We start from the raw sequence: 23,446 nt of genomic DNA on the forward strand, positions 1-23,446 counted from the left end.
GTCATTATTATTTGGGAGAGTGAGAGGAACGTCTTTGGTAGCAGGAAAAAAAAATCCCCAGGAGGAAGTTGCTCCCCTCATCAGAACTGGAAGAGTCTTGGTGCAGATAGGTTTCCAGAAAGGTGGGTCCACCAGGCCTTTCATAACCCGACTCCCTGACAACTCACAGCTTCAGGTGTGAGGGATGTCTTGGTGTCCAACTTAGTTTTCATTTTAGGATTGTAGTGAGAACTGAAACGGTGTGTCTTATTAAAAGCATTGTTCATAAAGAGGGCTTTTGGGTGAAATATAATATTGTGGGAGGAGTAGGAGATCAGATCAAATGATCTAATTCCACTTAGGCCTTAAAATCTGAGAAACTTGACAGCTTACTTATGTCTTTGTATCTTTCCATCGGGCTAATGTTTCCACAGTGGAGTTGTTTTCTGCTGCCCTAGATGATTTGATCAAAGAGCTAGAAAGAAACTTTAAAAACTTGTGTTAATTTTTGACTCTATTGTCTTCTTTACTAATCTTATGCAATTTATTTAATTTGGCTGTGTTTTAGTTCCTACACTGATTAACCAATCACTGTACTTTCTTTGCTACTGAGACTGGGAGTCTTTCAGGACAGGGACAGCCTGTTGCAAATTACAAATTTTGTACAGAACGTAGCACAATAAAATGTTAATCTTGTGTGTAGAAGAGCTTTGACAATAATTATAATTACAATGTGCAAACAGCTTCTTGGGAGGCTACAACGCTAGACAGTTGGCTGCAGGCATTTATCTTGCACATGCCTCTTGGGATGGAAAATGATTTGGAGAGTTCAACTCATGATCATCCTGACTTACCGTTGATTGATTCAGCAAACCTAAAGCATATGATAGGAAACTAATGATCATCTCCCAGGCTCAGGGATTGCTTAAGTGTTTCTGAATGTGTTTATGATGGGAGGTTGCATGCTAGTAAGATTTATTATGCCTGGCAGTCTCTGCGCATGTTTGTTACATGATTAATACAGTTAACAGTTCTGAATCCACAACCTCCAAATATTGTCTCAGAACTTGCCAAGGAAAATCTGCAACTCCAACCCATCCAGAGAACAGTAGCAGCTTTTATACTACTGTATTTCAGCATTAGCGAGTTGTCTTGCAATGTTAGCGATGGTGGTGTGGGGGAGAACTGAAATAGTCTTGGATGAAAAAAAAAAAAGCCAAACTATAGATAAAGATTTGGGAGGGTGTGTGGAGAAAGACGGATGAACAGAAACGAGCAGTTAAGACTGTCCTTGATATAAAGTCCCAGTGGTACCAGTGCAACTTCTTGTGATCCCCATCCTCTTTCAGAGAAGGAGCAAATTAGCTGAGGCCGAATTGTGAGAAAACTCAATCTAAACCACATTGTTGTAATTCTTTCTCTCTTTCTTTTATTTTCCTTTTTCTTTTATCACCTATAGAAAATGTTGGCAAACCTCAGGTACTTTTTGTTCAATGTAGCTACAGAGCTGCCTTTCCTAACACCGCAGGTTAGCCTCCCCAAAGTAGCGAAGGTGTATTAAACCTCAAGGTTAGGAGAAAACATGAACAAGGTTAGGAGTGATCCTTTTCTGTCACTCCTATACACAAGGAGCAAGACTTTCCAAAATCGGTCAATGCTACAAGAAACCACTGAGAATGCAGCATTGGGAAGGGAAAGTAAATATCTAGTCACTTACCTGTTTCCATGAACCAGTAAAAATTGAGGACCTTCCTATGTGTGTGAGACTGCTGTAGAATCTTTTTTTTCAGCACTTTCCGTCATTAACTGCATCATGGAATTTCACCTGATAGATTCTGAATATAATCTACAAGTCTGCTTTTGAACTCTAATACTTTAGAAAGGTGCATGATTGGAGTTGAAAATGAAGTATAAGTCACAGCTCCATGAAAATTCCTCCCACAATAAATTATCCTCACAAATAATCATCCTGTGCACACTGAATGAATATGAAGATGCGTGCCATTTTCCATCCCATACTCTGGGCTGGTATCTATCTTTCTGTGAAGTTTTGTAGCTCAATACAGCCTGTTCCACAAGGGAATCAAAACAACAGCCCCATCTTCCTTTCAAGTATAACTCCTTGCTGACCTCCTCAAAGGACAGCATGTCAGGGCGGAAATATTTATGGAAAACAGATCTGCTTGTTTGCACCACGATCACAACACGGCAGCTCCTCAGGAGCATTGTGTTCTTGGCTCCTTGTCCCAGGTTCAGGGTCTGAATTAGAGGAGGATCTTGACTGGCAGTTGAAGTAGAGAGACCACTGCTTATTGCACCAATCCATAACATTTGATTATCTTTACCTGGTGGTATCTATTTGTTATTTGTTTGAGTTGTACATCGGTTGTTGCAGAGGCCGTATATACACATTCAGCCTTGAAACAGCATTTTGTCTAACCTATCAGAGTGCACAGAAAAGCCTCATGGACCATTTTTCTATCTAACAGTCTTTGGTTAACTTTATAGTTTTCCAGAACAATTCAAATCATAGAATCACAGAATCATTGACATTGGAAGGGACCTTTAATTATCCATGTTCTGGAGGCTTATAAAAGCAGAATGCATAAAAGACTCATCATTTTTTCTTATCTTTTTTCCTAGCTTTGTGATAAGCTGAAGCCAAACAAGATCTGACATACAGGCAGCATGGACAGCTAGAGAGTTTGGGCACCAGAAAAACTGCAAGAGCCTCAAAACTGTGGAAACAGACTGAACAGCAGCAGCAAAGCTGTAAATCTCAAGACAAATACACTAAGAACGTGTAAAAGAAACAGATATTTTCCTGTTGGCTTTGGGAGAAAAAAAAAAAAAATAAAGTCAAAGACAAATCTTGGCTTTGATCCCGCGCTGGGCACAAACCATCCAAGGCCACACAGTGAGGCAGTAGCAGAGCCCTTGGTGCACCTTCTGGGAACCAGTTGTCCCTGCTGGGAGATGCTGCCTCTCACTGTCCACTGTATCCATATAGATAACCCTGTTCTAAAGCTACCATTCTGACACAGTTTAATAAAAGGTCCAGGAAACATTACTGCTTTTAATCTGATCGGGGAGCAAAGATTTGGATGGGCAGATGGGACCTCAGCCACAGGCAATCAGATGATATTGGATGGTCAGATTTCAGGATTATTGTCCTGATTCCTCTCCTGTGGTTATCTGGAACCAATCAGGATCCAGGCTTACTAGATATTTTGTAATTTAATTTTTTTCTTGGGAGGGTTGGTGGGGTTGTATGAGACAAAATATATTCTTGCCTGAAAGTTTTGTAAAGTGACACTGGGTTCCTATTTCTTTTGGCCACTGCATCCAGCTGCACAGGGAGCAGAAAAGCCACATGAACTACACTATAAAGCCAAAACAGCCCTCTTGCTTTTCTTTTTTTTTTTAAATTATTTATGGGTATATTGGACACAGCAGTTTTTATCCCTACTGAGGAGCAAACTATGCAACAAAACTAGCCCATTCTCAAGTAGAAAGGCACCCAGGAGTCACAGCTACGTACCAGCAGACCCCTCTTATCTGCAACGTCAACGGCAGGACATGCTGGGAGTCCCTGTCTAGTCGTAGGATGTATCACAGACTGTGTGGAAATTTTAGAGCTTGGTAATCACAAGGTCTGATGCTGCCAGCAGCCACACTGGCAAGACTTTGGCATATTCGTTACAGTGCAGTCTTGCCTTTCTCAGCTGTAGGAAACACCACAAACCTCCGCAGGACCTGAATATTTGTTGATAGCAACATAAAAATTAATAATTCATGAAGCTTCCACCCTGTTTAAACACCGCCACCATCATCTCCCCTCCCAATTAGGGACATCTGTAACCTTACTAATTAATCTGTATATGTGTCTGCCCATGGGACAAAATGTGCTGGATTTTTGCAGTGTTGGGGATTTTCTGAAATATTTGTCATGAGGATATTGTGGTTTGGATAAAGTGTACCAAGGTGACTCCAGAGACTGCAGCTTGATTTTCACTCTGTGCTCTGACTATCGTCTGTTCTGCTCCTTCAGTTTAGCTGAATGGAAATGCCTGAAGATTCAAACTGGATCAAAGAATCATAGAATAGTTAGAGTTGGAAGGGACCTTAAAGATCATCTAGTTCCAACCCCCCTGCCGTGGGCAGGGACACCTCCACTAGAGCAGGTTGCTCAAAGCCCCATTCAACCTGGCCTTGAACACCTTCAGGGATGGGGCATCCACAGCTTCTCTGGGCAACTTGGGACAGTGTCTCACCACCCTCACAGTAAAGAATTTCTTCCTACTCTCTAACCTAAATCTCCCCTCTTTGAGTTTAAAACTGTTACCCCTCATCCTATCACTACATTCCCTGATAAAGAGTCCTTCCCCATCTCTCCTGTAGGCCCTCTTCAGGTACTGGAAGGCTGTTATAAGATCTCCCTGGATGTAGTGCCAGACATAGAATCTTCCCAGTACCATTGGCTGTGAAGGTGGAATTCCTTGACCATCCCCCAGAAAGAGTTATCATTTGTATCCAAGCTAGAAAAAAACCAAAATCACAGTGTTGCATTTAGTTCATAAAATTTAGTTTATAAAATAATAATATGATCATTGTGGCCATGGGTTTGATCAACAATCCTTGATTTCAGGTGTTAAGAAAACATCTATCAGAGATAAATTTATTTTCTATATAGAAAAGAAATTCCATGGGGCAGAGCCACAGATTACAGAGAAAAAAAAAAATGAACAAAAAAGTGAACCTCCATTACTTTGAAATGTTCTTACATGCAGACTATAAACTTAACAAAGCTGCATCCCCAGTGGCAGTAAACACATTTTTTGTAATGGTATCTACTACAACACAGATTTTAAGCCATTTTTAATTACATATCAATACCGTAAATTCAAGTCTAGAAGAGGTCTCAAGGGGGCCCTTCTCCTATGCAATCACCTCACTTATACTTGTGTCTTCCCTGACAGATGTATGATTGTATCTGCCAGCACTGGGGACCCCGTAGCATCCCCAGGCAATGAAATCCACCAACTTCTACTCCTAGGAAATATACTTAAGTGAATACAAGGAAGTTGAAGTAGCCTGTGTAGGTTTTGCTTGAAAAAGAAATAATAAATAAATAAAAGACATCCTTTTGTCCAGGTATTTCTCAATCTTCCTCATCAGTTCATCCCACACTTCAAACTGCAGAATCCAGTGAAGGTTCTAGCTGGAAAGCTGGCAAAGGTCTGCAATGATCCTTGTGGACCTGATTTTTACCAAAAAAGATACATTTTTGTTAATTGCTTACCTCTTCCTGAATTTTCCAGTTGAGGAAAATAAAACTGATTGCCCTACAACACCTGCTGTGCCTCTTCCACCAGGGTTTTTAGGAAGCTGCAAAAGTAAGAACAGAGAGGATGCTCAGGACAGCCTGTAAATCAGTGCAACATCCCTCTACAAGGCCCCCTGGGGTGATGGAAATGGGCAGAAAAGCCCTTTCATGTCCATGTTTTCTTCTTTTTTTTCTTTTTTCTCTGTTATGAAACCCATCTTTCACTTTTATGAGCCAACATAATGGAAACTGTCAGGCCAGCCTGACCCAACAGCAATTTGTTTTCTGTAGTTTTAGATGCAGGAGTGCTCTGGTCTAGGAGGGTGATGCTAAAGGCACACTGACAGCACATTACACTGACTCTCTCTGCATCCCTTGCAGGCAGGAACATGTGTGTAATTGTACCAGGTGACAGAGTAGATATTGGGATGGCCAGGAATGCATGAAACAGATTTTAAAAAAAACCTAAAAATATTTTGTTTTCTTTTGTTTTGCTGGCATTGGTTTATTTCTTGTTTTTCCTAAGAGCTTAAGGGCTCCATTGTTTTTTTACTAACTGCTCTACAGACAACTAACGGACTATGTTGAGCACCTGATTATCACTAGCATTTTAGAAACAGAGGATTTGACATTGTAAATTTAAAAAGTTCCTGAGCACAAGAAAAAAAGGACAAAAAAATGTGGTGGGTTTTTTTTTTTTTTTAATAATATTTTGACAGACATTTTCTCTTCGACAGACAAACATGTTTCTCATGTTTCAACATGCCACTTTCTATCAAGTCAGAGAGAGGTCATTTCTGATTTTGGAAGAGCTCTCCCAAATTATTTTAATGTAAATTTAATAATTTAAAAGTTTGATATCAATTCTAGAGAAAATATTTCAGGACACTCCTGTATTAACTATATAGATTTTGGTACTGACAGCTGGTGATTTATTCCACCTATCTAAGAGAACCTTCTTAATGTATAGACAAATGTCCCCAGAAAGTTCTCCTCTCCTTCTTTGTTATTGGAAGAAGTGGAAGTAGCTGCATGAACTCCTAATTCTCTGTCAGCTGTCATTAGATGGGACTTCTGACACCGAGCTATGGCTGAAGCAGTTGTTTTCTCAGCTTCAGAAATATGTTGACACGTAAAAATCTACATCCACTTTGGATATATGTTTGAAACACAGTTGAAAGTTCAGAAAACATTACCCAGAACAAAACCCAGCTGAGAAGCCCACTTTATACAAACCCTCACTCTGACCTTGCAAAGTAGAGTTTAGCCCCTGGAGATGTCACAGCAATCTGCAGTTTCAGCTGGGAACTATACTGTAATGAAAGTACTATGGGAATTATCAGCTAAATTACTTTAGCCCCCTTGGGACTTAAAATTGGTTCATTCAAAATGATTTTTTTAAAGTGTATTTTCCCTTGTGCTTTAAATGCTCTGGACTCTCATAGTCTGTGACCCATAAGTCTCACATTAGACCACTTGTATGGAACGGTTGCTCTTTTAATAATTACAGCACAGTTGACATCATCTTTGGGAAATGCCCTGGTAGTGTTTGGGAGAGTTAAATCCATCATCACCATTCTTCAGTTAACTCGCATGTTGCAGTTCTAGTGGTTGGAATAAAACTGAAAGGAAGTGAAGGAAGAGCTCTACAGATGTTGTCTCATTAGTAGATGACTTGCTCATCTACATGCAAACACAAGGGATGTTAGCTCAGCTCTGACCTGCTCATACTAAAGCACACAGCTGATGTTTCCTGACATCAGCTTTGTCACTGTGGGAGGTTCCTCAGAGACCATAATTCACAAGCCACTGCTCTCTGTCTTCTGTAGCTAATGATGGTTTGGATGCTAACAATGGAAGTCCTGGAAAGAAGGTGAATCTGGCCACAGGAAGGCCCATCTTTACCAGTGACTGCAAAAGCAGTCTTAGTGACCAGGCCAGCTGGAGATGTCCATCAAGGAATTGTCTAAATCTAGCTGCAGTAAATGCTATTGTCCTCCTTAACTATATGTTTTCCACATGTTCTTCTGGATTAGAACCTGAACGGCACTATGGGAAATAGTCACCTTCATCATTCATTCAAAATGAGAGCCTGAACGTTAGAGGTGGTATTAATTATAGCTGCTTGAGGAAAATAAGCAAACAAATAACAAAAAAACCCCTTCAAAACCCAACAAACAAATAACAAAATTAATTAATTACTTAATATCTGCTACCCAGGAGAGAGGCAAAAAGTTCCGCTCACTCCCGTTTTCTGCCAGAGAGTGGACCATGATTCCTACACCCCAGAGAACTGGAAAGCAATAAGAATATAAATTTTTCATCACATTTGTGATGTTGGCACTTTGGGCAAGAGACTAAACAACAAGGTTTTGTCTTCAGGGAGTATCTGCCTCAAGGAGGCCAAGTGGCTGGGTCTAAACATAGTACTTTCCATCCATCCATTCTTAAAACCATGAGGAGTCATAAAAAATAAGTATCATTATGTTTGGGTGATGAGCATGCCTGTAAGAGGAAAAAATCCTGATTCTCATTAATTTCCCAGGCAATAATGGTCTCCTTGTGCAAAAAATTAGCCTCTGGAGCAATTATAATAGCTCTGTGCTACTTAGTTTGGGGAAAATGGCAGAATATTGGTTCCTAATTACAGCTGCTCTACAATCTTCCAGTCTGAAATGGGAGGTTGCTTTGGCTCCTTCTTCCAGGATTGCATTGACATTGAGACAATTCCCTGCTTCTCAGTACATGGAAACATTTGTTCATTCATCTTTTTTTTTACTTGACTGCGTTATGGTTGTGGTCCACATGGTTACATCCCCTGTAATGTCTTCTACAGTATATATTTATTCTACACACACATATTTTTTCCAACATGTAAGTCATAAAGTGAGATGCAACAGCTCAAATGTCATTAAAACAGTATAAAATTATTCTGAAAACTAGTTATATAAGTTGCAAATATTGGATTCAAATCAGCTTTGGGGAAATGATGCATCATAATGCAAATCTAACCTAAATGTGATTTTGACTAGTCACCTCTTCCCTAATATTGTGGAAATTACAATTCACTCATTGATTGATTTGGGCTGTTACTTGGCTCATGAAGTTCTGTTCATGCAGGATATTTGTACTGTTGGATCTAGGTATGTAGAAGCTCTTTGGGGTGAAATAGGCAAGTGATTCCTCCTTGTGTATCATACCAAATTCTAGTTCTGTAGCAATGCTGAGATACCACACCTTCTCTCTCACAGCAGTTGATAACACTTTAAAATGTCTCAGTGGCAGCCATGACAAATGAGTGTAGGGAAATGGCCCGAGTTAAAAGCTTGGATAACTTTGAAGTGGGAAAGAAAAGATTGCTAAAGGTACAAATTGCTAATTTTAGACACCTACTTTTCTCAGGAGGCTCTGAAAATCTTTATATATGAAGCCGGCATTGGTTTATAAAGATGGTTTGCAGCTTGGTAAGCTCTAAGATGGCTGAATCATAAAGCAAGAATTATGTTCACTTCATGTGAATCAGTAAGAGAATGAAAGAGAAGGTCATGATCTAAATATAGGTATTGTCATCAAAGATAATCGCATTGACTTCCCTTCACTGTGATGACCTAACCATTGTCATCAGAAGAGCCTCAAGTGTCATGTTGAGTAGACATCTAAAATACATAGATTTATGCACTCAACATGACTATTTCATACTATTTTATGATAGCACACCTTCTAGTGACACTTGTGATGTGACACAGGTACCGCTGAGAAGTTGCAGTGATGCTCAGAATCAGTTGTGTTGGGTGGTGCACAGACATGGTGAAACATCAATCCTGGCACAAGGACTATAGAATCTCTTTCTATTTGAGACAAACAATCCCAGTCCACCTGGGAAAAAAAAAAAAAAAAAAAAAAAAAAAAAAAAAAGAGTAAAAAAATAGTGCTGAAAAGCTTAATATCTGGAATGTTTCCTCTGTAAAGAGACAATATTCTTGATGTCTTTGAACCACACACAGGATTTAAAACTAAAAAAAAAAAAATAAAAAGGGAGAAAAGCTGGAAGATATTGCAATAGAATATATGCTTATTTCAAGGTAATAAAAGTGATTTGAAAATTCATTCTCTACAGGTAGATAGATTTAATTAACAAAGAGGGGAAAAAAACAATAATGAAATTTTTTTTTCAGCAATTTTTTACAACTTTTGAAATTCCACGACTTATTTCTGAAAAATATATTTCTGACTTTATATAAATGTACCTAATCTGAGAAAAGCAAAAAATCAATTGTAAGACTAATATTTTTCTTCTCTTTTTTTTGCTGAGGAAAAAAGTTATTAAGTTTTTATCAGTAAAAGGTATTGCTGACAATTTACCTTTTGGAAAGTAACCACTGAAAAAGCTATTAAGAGTTGGAGAGAAGGGGGCAGTCTACCTAACCTTTTTATTGCCAGTATTTAGTCCTTAATTTAAGGTTTGGCGAGGAAATATTCACAAAGCTGTACTCATACCTCACTTCATACATACTTGTGTCTCCATTCAAAATTAAACAGGGCTCTTCTAAGGGCTGTAAAGTGTTCAGTTCTCATCCACTCTCTGGACTTCGTGAGGTTTAGTTGACTCTTCTGTAAACCATAGGAAATGACCTAGTGCTATTTATCATGGATATATTTTTGGCAAAGTGTCTGAGTGGAGGTTATCAACGAGGTAGAAGGGCCATGAAGCCTGGACTCTATGATCTTTAATGTCCCTTCCAACTCTAATCATTCTCTGATTCTATGATATTTGAGAACCTGTGGTAATTTTCAATGCCGCAAGCAGCCAGGTACTGGATTTCTAACGAACCTTGTGTAAATACTTTCCCTATCTAAAGCTTCCAGCAGAAGGAAAAGTGATTCTTTCTTAAACTCAGGAATTTTGCTCAGGTGTTTGAATAAGAAGTGTGGTTATCCAAGGTCCTCTATGAATTTCTTTTCTATGGACCTCTAAAGGCAACTGAAATTGGGTGGGATGAGTCACTGCCAGTAGAAACTACATCAAAGGAGTACTTCCCAAAAGCTGTGATGAGTATATTCAGCTCTGGTGGAAAAGATAAATCCTGTGGGGATGCAAGTAGTGGCAAATGATGGAAATGATGGAAAATTCCATGGTGCTTGCAAGATACATCCAAGATTGTGCTGCCTCAGTGCATGGTGCTGTATGAGCACACAACGAGAATCAATCTGAGCTCTGCAAAGGTGCAGCATGAATGCAGTGGAAAAACAAAAAGCAGGAATCAAGAAAGTTACCTAAGGTCACACAATGAAACAGCAGGAGAGTGAAGAAGTGGGACTCACACAACTGAAATCCCAGCTTGCTGCTGTATCCATTAGCCTAGATGGATTTCCCTTCTGGTTTGGGGCTTAGAAATTAAAATTGTCCTGACTATTTATCCTTCTCCTGAGTCATCCATTCACCAAACGTTTCTCTTCTTTGAACCATTTTTTGTCTCCTTGCCATCCAACTACCTTCCCCTTCAAGTCCCCTGAGAAAGGTGCCTGAAGATTGATGGAAAACCAAGACTTCATAAACGGTTCTCCTGCAAGTGGATTTAATCCAGATTCTCAATGGCACCCAAAAGTGTATTTTGGGGTGTAATTATAAGTGATACACTCCACAGAGAGCTCATTTATTCTGAAATAAGTATGGAAGACATGTTAAGCAAGATGTTTTCTCCTTTTTTTTTTTTTTCTTTCACCTGACACCACAGCATCAGGACATAAAGCCGTAGTTTGACTGAAAATAATGAAGTGAGATGTTCCATAAAGTTATTTCCAGCTGATGGACTACATGCTACATAAATATACAGGAGACTCCCAGAGGAAACCAGCAGGTCACTCAGGCTTGCATTAGTTTCAGTCCAGCAGCGTATGGGAGATCCATACCTCTCTTGTAAGGGGGGTAGCTTCCAAGCAAGAAGATATGCAGATGTTAAACTGACATATTTTAATTATTATTTTGTATTTTTGCTTGCTACCAGGCTAACACCTACTGCTAAATTCAAGCAAGTGTCAGCTGAGGCCCATGCAAACCTCATAAACTTCAACAAGGCCAAGTACAAAGTCCTGCATCTCAGGCAGGACAATCCCAAGCACAAATGCAGGCTGTGCAGAGAATAGATTGAGAGCAGCTCTGAGGAGAGGGACTTGGAGTTGTTGGTGGATGAGAAGCTCAACATGAGCTGGCAAATTGCATTTGCAGCCTAGAAAGCCAACCACATCCTAGGCTGCATCAAAAGAAGCATTGCCAGCAGGATGAGGGAGGGGATTCTACCTCTCTATTCTGGTGAGACCCTGTCTGCAGTACTGTGTCCAGGTCTGGAGCCCCCAACATAAGAACATGGACATGCTGGAGCAAGTCTGGATGATCAAAGGGCTGGAGCACCTCAGCTGTGAGGACAGGCTAAGAGAGTTTGGGTTGTTCAGCCTGAAGAAGAGAAGGCTCCAGAGACACCTTATAGCCCCTTCCAGTACCTAAAGGGGTCTACAGGAAAGCCAGAGAGGGACTCTTGATCAGGGAATGCAGTGATAGGATGAGGAGTAAAGGTTTTACACTGAAAGAGAGGAGATTTAGATTAGATATCTGGAAGAAACTCTTTGCTGTGAGGGTGGTGAGACACTGGAACAGGTTGCCCAGGGAAGCTGTGGCTGCCCCATCCCTGGAGGTGTTCAAGGCCAGGTTGGATGGGGCTTTGAGCAATGTGGTCTAGTGGGAGGTGCCCCTGCCCATGGCAGGGGGGTTGGAATGAGGTGATCTTTAAAGTCCCTTCCAACCCGAACGATTCTATGATTCTAAATATTTCAGTCCATAAGGATTCAGTTCTAGGGTCAGGTAAGAACATGGGAGAACAAGTGCTAAGCAAGAAATTCTTGTGAACTTGCCTAAGCTGAATTTTCATGGAGAAGGTTAAAAGCAGAAGTGACAGCAGAGCTTTTGTGGAAAATGGACAGATTGAGGACATTTTGCATCAGGCTGAGAAAGGTCAGCATTTCTGGCAGACTGTGAGGATGGTGCTCTGATTCAACTCAAACAGAACCATTTCTTCCTCGGGATCCCCACTGAGAAATTCAGAGGAGTTTGTATTTGTATGAGGAAAGTGTCTCAGTAAAAACAAGACCTAGCCATCCACTTTTGAACTAAACCTGAACCCAAACTGGACTTGGATTGAAATCTGGAGAAAGATTGATTTCTTTTTCTTCTTTTCTGTTTTTCCCCTTTCCCTTCCCTTTTCCTGAAAAAATGAAGCAAGATCTCTTTCAGTTACAAATTTTCAAGGTCAAGAAAAAAATCCCACAGGCTCAGTCATAAGAACTACAAGAGATCAGGGATTTGCGTACCTGCTGAAACTAATCTCTTATATTTCTAAAACTCATTCATTTGTATTTGAACTGATAGCGTGTCTTACTTCTGGTTTGAAAATTATCTACCAAGTTATCTTCTACAAGCATAATACCTGTGCCTCAAAGCCGGAACAGCTTCTTGGTCTATTAGTAACAGGGGTTGCAATAGGCATGCAGAGTTTGTGAAAAGAGAATTTTTTTAAATTATACTGAGTCACTGCTACATCCCAAGTGTCACAGTTTATGCATGAGCAGCTTGTGTTCTCTCTTGCCTGGCTGACCAGCTAGAGAAAGGTCTAGGTTTCTGCTGAAGGGTGATGGTCTTTCTCCAGTCCCACCTCACTTACTGCTCCCTCCATTTATTCTTCCACTGAGAACAAATTAAAATAAAAGTGTATGGGAAAGAACATTATGGGTTAGAGGCTTGAGAATGACTTAAGGGTGACCTCAGTCCGTGCTTTCTATGGTGCACACTGTGACTGGTCCCTTTGGCAGGAGAAAAAATTCTAAGATGAAATCTTGACTCCTCTGATGTCAGTGGCATTGCTACTTTTGGCATCTGCAGAAGTGGAATTTTCATAGAATCATAGAATGCTTTGGGTTGGAAAGGGCCTTAAAGATCACCTAGTTCCAACTCCCCTGCCTTTTCCTATTAACTGCATAAGAATCAAATTCAAGAAACATTTCCTATTGATAAAATATCCATTGTAGAAGCCCAAGATGGTGTCTTACTCTGAAAGAAGTAACAGCAGGAGCAATGAAACTTCTTTTGGTTGCAGACAGTGGAAGGTGCTTCATCTGGGACAGTCTACTCCCTTTTTCAGTCCGCATTATGAAAACCCATGAATGTCCTTTGATTTTTCAATAGAGGGACAACTAAGATATATGCTACTCGCTTCTAACAGCATGTGCTGGAAACCAGGAACATTTACTCCGCATAAAACCACAAGCATATCTGCAGATTCAGTATCTGTGGCACAGTCCAGCTTTGACCTCGTGGTGCAAGACGGCTTGTACAGGAGGGTACAGCATCATCCACTGATGTTCAAAGAGCAAGCAAAGCCCTGTGGGAGGAAGAATTGGAGAAGAAAACAAACAAAAACCAAGAAAAGGACAAGACGTGATCCCATGACATGCCTTTTCTCTTGAACCACCTGGGAGATCTCTCCAGAAACAGATTGTGTTCCAGTCAAATAACACCACAGCTGCTTCTTTTGGCTTAAAAAACCAGGGCTTGCCCTTGACAAGTAACATTCATGAATATCATCCAAAACAAAGCATTTAAAAATAGGAAAGCTGACCTCTTTGTCTTGTGTGACAGCTCCGTGATGGGAGAACCACACGTAAAAGGGACTGAGGACTGACTCCTAGACTCGGGGCTTATTAGCACTGAACACAGTGCACAGCTCTGCAAGCCAACACTGAATGAACTAAATCTGGACCCAGAGGGAAAGACGTTGCCTTAACATGGTGCTTTGCCCAAGTTAATTAGCCTCTTGGGGAAAAGAAAAAAACTAATTTTTCTTCATAAGACAGATTTACAACTACTATGATCTGAACTAGTGTCTTAGCATGGTGCCCTGCACAGGATATTTAATTTTCTGGGGCATATACCACTGCTTTGTTGTTGTATCATTCAGTGCAGGCTGTGTCTCATCCTGTTTCTGGCCAGGGAAAGCACAACCATCCCCACAGCCTCGGAAGGGGCATGTGAAAAGGGACACTTTATATTGCTTTGCTAGGATCAACTAGCTCTTATGCAGGAGAAAACCTCCCCCAGAAAGTTGCAGTCTTGCTGGAAGTCCCCTAGGACATGAAGCCCAGACTTTGGGAAATGGGAACAATCCTGCAGTCTTGCCTGAAATCCCAAGTGGTAACTAGGAGATATTTCTTGTAATCAAGCAGGAATAAACAACTCTGTTCCTGCAAAATCGCAGAAACAGAGCACAGTGTTGCAAGAAGTCAGATCGATGAACTCCATTAAATCGGTGTAAGACAGATTGGTTACCCTCCTATACTAAATGGGTCATGAGGGACTGAATCACATTGAAGATGATGATTCTGTGCAGTTCATGCAACTCTTGCACCATCCAGGATTGCAATGTTAATCTGATAAGAAGCTAGGTCTGATCTGGGGAGATGGATGAGTCCGTGTGAGTCTTTCTTGGCTGAAGCTGCACCTTTCAGTGGAGAGACATAACATCTGAAGTGTGTTTGAATGTACCAGGTCAGATCATCGTCTCTCATAGTTTGGCAAAGTGCCACCGAAGTTAACACAGCTCCCCTGTATTTACCCCATCTAAAGATCTGGCCCAGGCCACTTAACTCTTCCTACTATCAATGTAACTATGTGATATGCCTTATGAAAAAGGTGAAAAGTGGCTTCTGGCCAGAACATACCAACCTTTTGGAGTTCATCATATGAAAATAAACGAGTGGTACCCAGATGAGTGTGTTATACATATAAATATATATATATATCTTTTTCTTTATATATATAGATACATTTGCACTGTTCTCTGTCTTGGCTGGGGCCTGTTTTGGAAAGGAGACAGCAGTGATCTTATTAAGAATCTCCACTCATGTTAAAATACCTCTTTAGTACAACAAAACATACTATTGTTGAACTGGGAAAAGATATTCCATAAATCTCCCAAAGTCAAACACCACGACGGGAATATGGAAAAATAGATCTATATATTAACTGCTCTTTTAACAGCATTATTTGACCCTTAGAAAAAACAAACAGAGGAAAGAAAAACGTTACAAGCCCAGAAAAAAGTTCTCTGACTCTTATCAAAAGCACATTTGAAGAGAGGCCTCGGAGGTATCTATTGTTTAATGGGCTATGCTTGATTTATTGATGATTATGTAGCAAAAAAAATTAATGTAATCATTCCAAGGCCATGAGAGGTGCAGGGCTTCAATTTATTAGTCCTTGGAATTAGGGAATATCCTTTTTTTTCTTTTTTTTTCCCCTTTCTTCATTCAAACAGCCCTGTTTGACCAACAGTGTGAAACACTTTGATGGGCAAGTCCCGTGGCGCCCAGCTGTACCTCACTCCTTTTCCATAAGTAACTGGCCACACGAGAGCAGGCCTGCAGTTTGAGTTTACACAGCTGTATGCTGGAGCGCAGAGTTCACTGCATTTATTTTAGGCTTCTTTTAGCAATGGCAACAAAACTGTGTCCCTCCTTGCCCTCCCCATGCTTTCAGGCACACACGCTGCGGGCTCTCCTGCTGCTTACACACGCGTCTGTGTATGTAGACACATACGTGTCTGCAGCCCCATTTCACCCACAGGCTTCATAAAGTCACTACTTCTTAGGTACAGGACAGGGAAAATGTATCTGGGAAAGCAAAGGAGGTAAAGGGATAAAAAAAATTTAGAGCAGCTCAATAGCACTGAGGTGATGGTCTTTTACACTTATCATTGGCGTGATCTGGAGTACCTGTCCCATGAGGACAGGTTGAGAGAGTTGGGGTTGTACATACAGCGTGGAGAAGACTCTGGGGAGACCTTCTAGAAGCTTTCCAGTATCTGAAGGGAGCCTACAAGAAAGGTGAAGAGGGACTTTACAAGGGCGCATAGTGATAGGACGAGGGGAAATGGCTTCCAACTGGAAGAGGGGAGATTTAGATTAGATCTCAGAATGAAATTTTTCACTATGAGGGTGGTGAGACACTGACCCAGGTTGCCCAGAGAAGCTGTGGATGCCCCATCACTGGAGGGGTTCAAGGCCAGGCTGGACAGGGCTTTGAGCAACCTGGTCTAGTGGGAGATGTCCCTGCCCATGGCAGGGGGGTTGGAACTTGATAATCTTTAAGGTTCCTTCCAAAATAAATCATTCTATGATTCTATGATCTGGGACAGTCTAGAGATCTAGCTGCCATCCTCATCAAAGCACTGATTTGGCCCAGATGTTTTGGCTCAGCATTCCTTTGCTCAAATTTCAGGGTCCTAATCTATCTTTTCCTCTCTTAAACCCACTTAAAATGCAAAAAAGTTCCTTTTCCCCCAGTAACCAGAGCTGTTTGTTAGTGAATTTTAGGGATCCACCAACATGGGTGATGTAGTAGAAGCACATATAAGAGACAGCCCCCACCCTACAAGTCTTACCATCTAAACAGACACATGTCAGGGAGAAAAGCAAAGGACAGTGATGGGAAGCAACTCGCTCCAAGTGACACAACTGGTCAGAGCAAGGGAAGAATTCCAAAGTCCTGAACCTCTGCTTCTGGTCCTTGCTATGTCTCAGGAGCAACTCAGTTCACAGTCTCGTTGTGAAAATAATGGTGCTTCTAGTGTGCTTATGGCAGCAAACAAATTAAATGCAAATTGAAATGGTGATCATGGCTCAGCTTAAAATTCTTTCTTTGAGAAATTACCAGTAAAAAATAATAAAATAAAATAAAATAAAATAAAATAAAATAAAATAAAATAAAATAAAACAAAGTCAATATAGGTAGAGACAAGCTATGTTGTTGTCCAGCACTAGAAGGTCTCTCAAGAGTTATAAATGAGCAGGTTTCATCTTTAATTCTGTGGGAGTTAATAACTGTCTGCATTATGGGAGATGTAGTCTGCCTTGGCAGTCTGGCCCGCAAATGAAAATGAGACCAGGAAGTATATGCCCAGTAAGTCCCACAGGGGACTCTGGTGGCAGTGCAGAATAAAACTTCTCAGCTGGAAACATTTCACTTTTTGTGTATTAAAGTTTTCAATGAAATGTCAAAATATTCCACAGAAAACAGACGCTTTTTTTTTTAAAATATAATTTAGGTGAAACCTCAGTTTGCTGTTGAAAAATGGCTTTGGCAGAAATGTTTTTTCTGGCTACTTTTCAGGACAGTGTGGCTACTCCTCCCAAACTCTTCCTTCAAAACCCTCCTTAAAAGACTTGTTCCCCAGGATGACTACAAAAAGTAAAGAAAGAATGATACTTATTGAACTGCTTCTTTGCATGGATCACTGTCCTGTCATCTTAACAACCTGGTTTCATATATTCCTTGTCCTGACAGATGTCTTTTTTTTTCCAGATGTTTTGTTCCACCAAAGATTACAATTTAATTGAGTTAGGTACCATCTTGGGTTGTCTCCAGTGGGACAACGCTTAATTTAACACCTGGGTTATCAATGCAGTATGACGCTACAAATTGATGATTTTGATGGCAAAACTGTGGGTCGAATTATTGTGGCCTGATTCATACATCTAAAGGTAAGACATCTGAGATTTTCATGCTAAAATATATTAAATAAATAATAAAATAATAAACAAAATAATTGCCTATAGCACATTACTCTGGATGGAGTCTTGAGTAATGTGCTATAGGCAATCCTGCTTTGGCAGGGAAGTTGGACTAGATGATCTCCAGAAGGTCCCTTCCAACTCCAACAATTCCCGTGATTCCGTGATTCTGTGAAAATCCATCAGGTGAATCCAAATCTGGGTCTTGGGAAAAATTTCAAATATGTCCTTCAGATCCCCCCCATGGACTTACTTATTTTTGTTGACTGTCAAAAGAGCTTGGTATGACACCATTAAATATTGTAAACAGGTGAAACGAATTTCACTTCTTGCATCTGTTGGATGGTTTTGTTGGATAGTTTTGACGTGAAAAACAAACGAAGCAAAATCCAGCAGCAAAATTCTGTTCTTGGAAAGGAAGCTATAAGTGAAAATGAACTAGGAGTGTTTAAGGGAGATACGATATGAAAATTTGTTGTAGACTAATTTCTGCTAATATTTGTGATTAGGAGAGATGAGCCTGGATTTTTAATGTCTGGCATCTTCATACTTATTTTCCATATCATGCAAACACAGGATTAAATAGAATAGAATAGAATGGAACAGAACTACTAAACTAAACAAATAAAATAAAATAAAATAAAATAAAATAAAATAAAATAAAATAACATAACATAAATCTCCTTTTAATACTTGAAGATCCATAAGAAACATGTCTCTGCTGGATTTTCTGATTAGTGACACTTCAATGATATATCTCTATCTTATGGTGACCCAAACAGACCAGCAAACACCTGGTCTCCATGGGCCTCAGAAGGGAAGAGACCTGGACATGAACTGGTGCAGACAGTCTCAGGCTGCAGTCATGATGCAGAAGTTAGCAGGCATGGAAGAAAGCATGGAATGGCTTCCCAACTGAAAATGATTGGTCACATGAGTCTTTTTCTGGATAGGTGGAGGAGAACTTGACAAAAACATAGAGGTCTTCATATGCATCAAAAGACACTGGAGAGTATGTGAGGAAAAAAAAGGGAAAATTTAGAGCCTTTCAGAATAAAGATTACACGGAGGTGGAAAAGGGTATAAGAAATACTCCATAGGCTTCTGGAAACCACCTGTTTAACCTATTTTTATGTCCTCCATTTTCATTCTCTCAGGAGAAGCTAAAGGGGATGTTTCACCTGAGATCTGCACTTAGAAATTTAAAGCCGTGTTATCACAAAATGATAGGCTGGCTGTGAGATTTCACCCTAGGATTGCAGAATAGGAGAAGTATGTATCTGTGGTATCAGGAAGAAATTCTTTACTGTGAGGGTGGTGAGACACTGGAACAGGTTGCCCAGAGAAGCTGTGGATGCCCCATCCCTGGAAGTGTTCAAGACCAGGCTGGATGGGGCTTTGAGCAACCTGCTCTAGTGGGAGGTGTCCCTGCCCACGGCAGGGGGGTTGGAACTCGATGAACTTTAAGGTCCCTTCCAACCCAAACCATTCTATGATTCTATAATATTTACAAATTAAACTCAACTACTATGCATACATATTCCTTCAGGTAGGACATACGCCTGGAACTCAAGACATTTACAAAATGAGAATAATAAGTGTTCTTTTGCCAGTCTTGCCTCTTCACTGGCCTCTGGTGACGTCCCATCTCCTGTGTACATGCAAAGTCTTTTACAATGTGACATTACTCTTTGCTGGGCCCCTACATAACCCGGTCAGCAGATGACAATTATAGAACCTGGACCTCTGCCAAGCACAATAATGGTATTTCCTGGAGTATTCACAGAGTTTCCAGTTCTTCAGACAGGGTGTAGCATGGTAAACCTAAACATCACGGTATTTAAATGCCCGGCTACAAATATTCACAAGTGACTCACGGTCCTGGGAGCTTCCTATTTTGCTAAGGTGACCCAAAATACTTTTGCCTAATGAGGCTTTATCGTCAGCAAACATGAGATACTAATTTTTCTGAGAATCTGACCCTTTTATAATTTATTCACTTATATATATCAACAATAGATAAATCGAAGAGAACTCTTATTGAAAAGTCTGACAATAGTTTTATCGATAAGATAGTTTAGAGCTGGAATTCTGGCTGTTTTGGTCTGGATAGCTTTAAAAGTATCTGCCCTTGGAAATAAATACATCTATGCCTAAATCTGGTGCTTGTCTTACGATGTAACAAGCCAGCAAGGGTTGCTTCAGTGTCCAAGGAAAAGATAAGCCTATTAACATTTCTCTCAGTGGAGACACTGATAGGGAATCTCTAATAATCAGCCTGTTCCTGTTACACTTCAATAGCTGCGGTCCTCCAGACCCCTAGTTCTGTCATTTTGAAGTTAAAATATCTGGGAGGTTCAGAAAGTAGTAGGGGAAAGGCTGACAGTTTTGCAGTGTCAATTTATGTCTTGTTTGTACACAAAACCAGAACATGCTGCAGTCCTGAGGGTGTTTGCCTGCTGTTGGGTTTGCTAATAGAGAGCCACGCTAGCAGTATCGTCTCAGATACTCGCACCAGAGCTGTATTCTGAGTAAATAAATACACAGATACTGTATAACATAGGTGAAATATTAGTAGATGGCCTTAAAAGATTATGTTTCGTGCTTTGGCTCACAGTAGTTCCACTGACAACACCCAGAAAACTGCAAACTCTTTCCTATTTTCTTTATGACAGTTTGGTGAAGAATTATGGACATGACTCCCTGCTCAATATTTATTCCATCACATGGATAACGAGCCCTGATATCACCATCTGCCCTCCTGTAAATATATGTGTGACACATGTCTGGGTCCTGCAGGAGCAATTCTCTTCCTCCTGCTTATCACCACCCTCACAGCAAATCAAGATGATTTGCAAGTGTTGTCAGATGGCTGAGAAAACGCTCAGAAACACGTTCTCTGCCATAGTGACCAAGAGTCGTGATATTTTTTTTTATGGTGGGTTGTCTTTGTCATATAGTACCATCTGGTGTATGATCATATCAGGATATTGTAGGAAGGGTGCTGAAAATAATAGCCAAGAAAGGAAATGAAGATAATTTCTCACATCCTTGCTTTTCAGGAGAATAAGGAAACCTGTTTTAGACAAGAAAGGGTGGAAGAACTATTGGAAATGGGAAGTGGACTGCAACAGAAGTGGAAAAGGCTGATCAAAGACCCACAGTGCTGCTTATTATATCTGGGAGAATTGTATCTGTGAGCTGAAATGGCAGAGCGAAAGCAGTTTCCAAAGAGGAAGGATTTAACATAGCAAACTGACTTCAGATGGGTAGGACTGAAGTACTCAACTAAATCCCCTGGGATGATAAGGTTCATCTTCTTTCCAGGACTGCTTGACTCAATAGGTGTCCACGTATGTCAGCCATATCCCTGCTTTGTCTGGAAGAACTTCTCCTCGGCAATGGACAGATATTCCCTCCTAAGGCACTTGTCTACTAATAAGCTGCAGGAAAATCTTGTTTTTATTTCCCAGTGATCACAAATCAGCAGAATGCTGACCTTTGACTATACAATTACGTTAATTGCCAAAACCAATTAGTGTCCTCTTTTTCACCTTATTCTTCTGCCTTAATCTGCCCCTGTTTTTTCATGTCTCGTACTCAGATCCTTCCTTTCACAGCAAAAGGCACTTTTCTGACTGTGTTTCCTTGAGAAACACCATCCTATTGGCATCTCCAACTCAATTTTCAGTGGAAACCTCTGTTATAGTGGTATGTCAAGGACAGGGATATTAAAATAATAGCAATAATTAAGAAGATTGTAAAACCCAGAGCCAAAATCCTGATGTGGTTCAGTGTGGCTTTGCTTTAAATCAAATTTCTGAGGCTGCTGAGGCTCAAATTGTACTATTAAACAAGATATGTTGTCCCACCCTACCTCATTTTCCCATTTCAAATAGAAGAGTCAAGATTCAATCCATCTAATAAACACCATCTTATGTAAAGTCTTGAAAAGCCTGTATTGGTTGTGCATATGAGAGAAAGAATAAACACCCTCCAGATTTGCTAATACATAATTTAAGAAAAGGTTCAATCTTTACAGGTATTTAGGTGGTGACCACCTTTGCTTTTCTTTCAGACACCAGCCTAGGTTGACAAAACTATATTTCCCCGAAGATTTTTTCCATATGTTGAGAGGGGAATAGTGTTTTTATTTTCTTTCTCATACCTGTTTCAAAAAAAAGATAATTGCTTTATTTATTTTCAGTGCCTTTTGCAAAACTGTGAATAGTGAAAGTAAGCAACAGTTGCTTTTTAATAAGGAATCAACGGAAAACTCTTAAAGTCTTATTTAGGTTCTATCCTCTAAGTTTTCAACTATTTCCATACAAGAAAAAAAACTCAATACATGGTCTCTCCCTACTACCTTGAGGACCTTTTGGTTAATTTCAAATATTACACTGAGGTAGAGATTTCAAGGATATTAAGTTTCTACAAATCTTGTAAAAATGTGTCCAGCCAGAGAAAACAAGGCTGTAGCCATAGTATTTGTCACCAGGAAATGCACACAGAATAAAGACTGTTACAACAAGCTCTCATAGCTTGCAGTTTATTTGACATCAAACAATCCAGGAATGGGACCTGTCACCTCAAGTATATGGACATCAGCACTTCGTTACTCATTATCCTAATGTTCCCCAGGTAATACCTGCAGTGATCACAAAGGAGATACAGGAATCATAGAATCATTTAGGTTGTAAAAGACCTTTAAGATCATCCAATCCAACCATTAACATAACACTGCCAAGTCCACCACTAAACCATATCCCTAAGCGCCATGTCTACACACCTTTTAAATACCTCCGGGGATGGTGACTCAACCACTCCCTAGGCAGCCTGTTCCAATGCTTGACAACCCTTTTGGTGAAGAAATTTTTCCTAATATCAAATCTAAACCTCCCCTGGCACAACTTGAGGCCATTTCCTCTCATCCTATTACTTGTGAGAAGAGACCAACCCCCACCTTGCTAAAACCTCCTTTCAGGCAGTTGTAGAGAGTGATATGGTCTCCCCTCACAATCTGAACAATCCCAGCTCGCTCAGCCGCTCCTCATAAGACTTGTTGTCCAGACCCCTTACCAGTTTCATTGCCTTCTTTGGACATGAAGTCACTTGGAGGACTGAGTTCATGATGTCTCACCTCCAGTCTTCCAGAAGGACGATCCTTGAACTGTAGAAGGGAATGATTGCTACATAACTCTCCCATCCTTTTTCTTCCCACGTCCCCTTTGCCTTCTAAAATACAAATTCCCATGAAAATATGACTTTCCCATGGGGAAAGCTAAGGTACTTCTTCTACTGGTGTCAAATGGGCTGGCTCTCTTTGGTATTTGGTGAGTTTGGTTCACGCTAAGGAATAGGCTTTTCCAGTGTCTGGCAGTTCAACCACAGAGACACAAGGCTTCTATGTTGTTTGTAGGGAAAACTTTGTTCTGAGGAGTTTAGAGTGTTTTCTTATTTTTTTTTTTTCCCCTGTCAGATAAGTAACCACAGTATAAATTCTTACTGTGCATCACATTCTGTTAA

The sequence above is a fragment of the Numenius arquata genome, chromosome 12 (assembly GCF_964106895.1).
Source record: "Numenius arquata chromosome 12, bNumArq3.hap1.1, whole genome shotgun sequence".
Classification (NCBI taxonomy): domain Eukaryota; kingdom Metazoa; phylum Chordata; class Aves; order Charadriiformes; family Scolopacidae; genus Numenius; species Numenius arquata.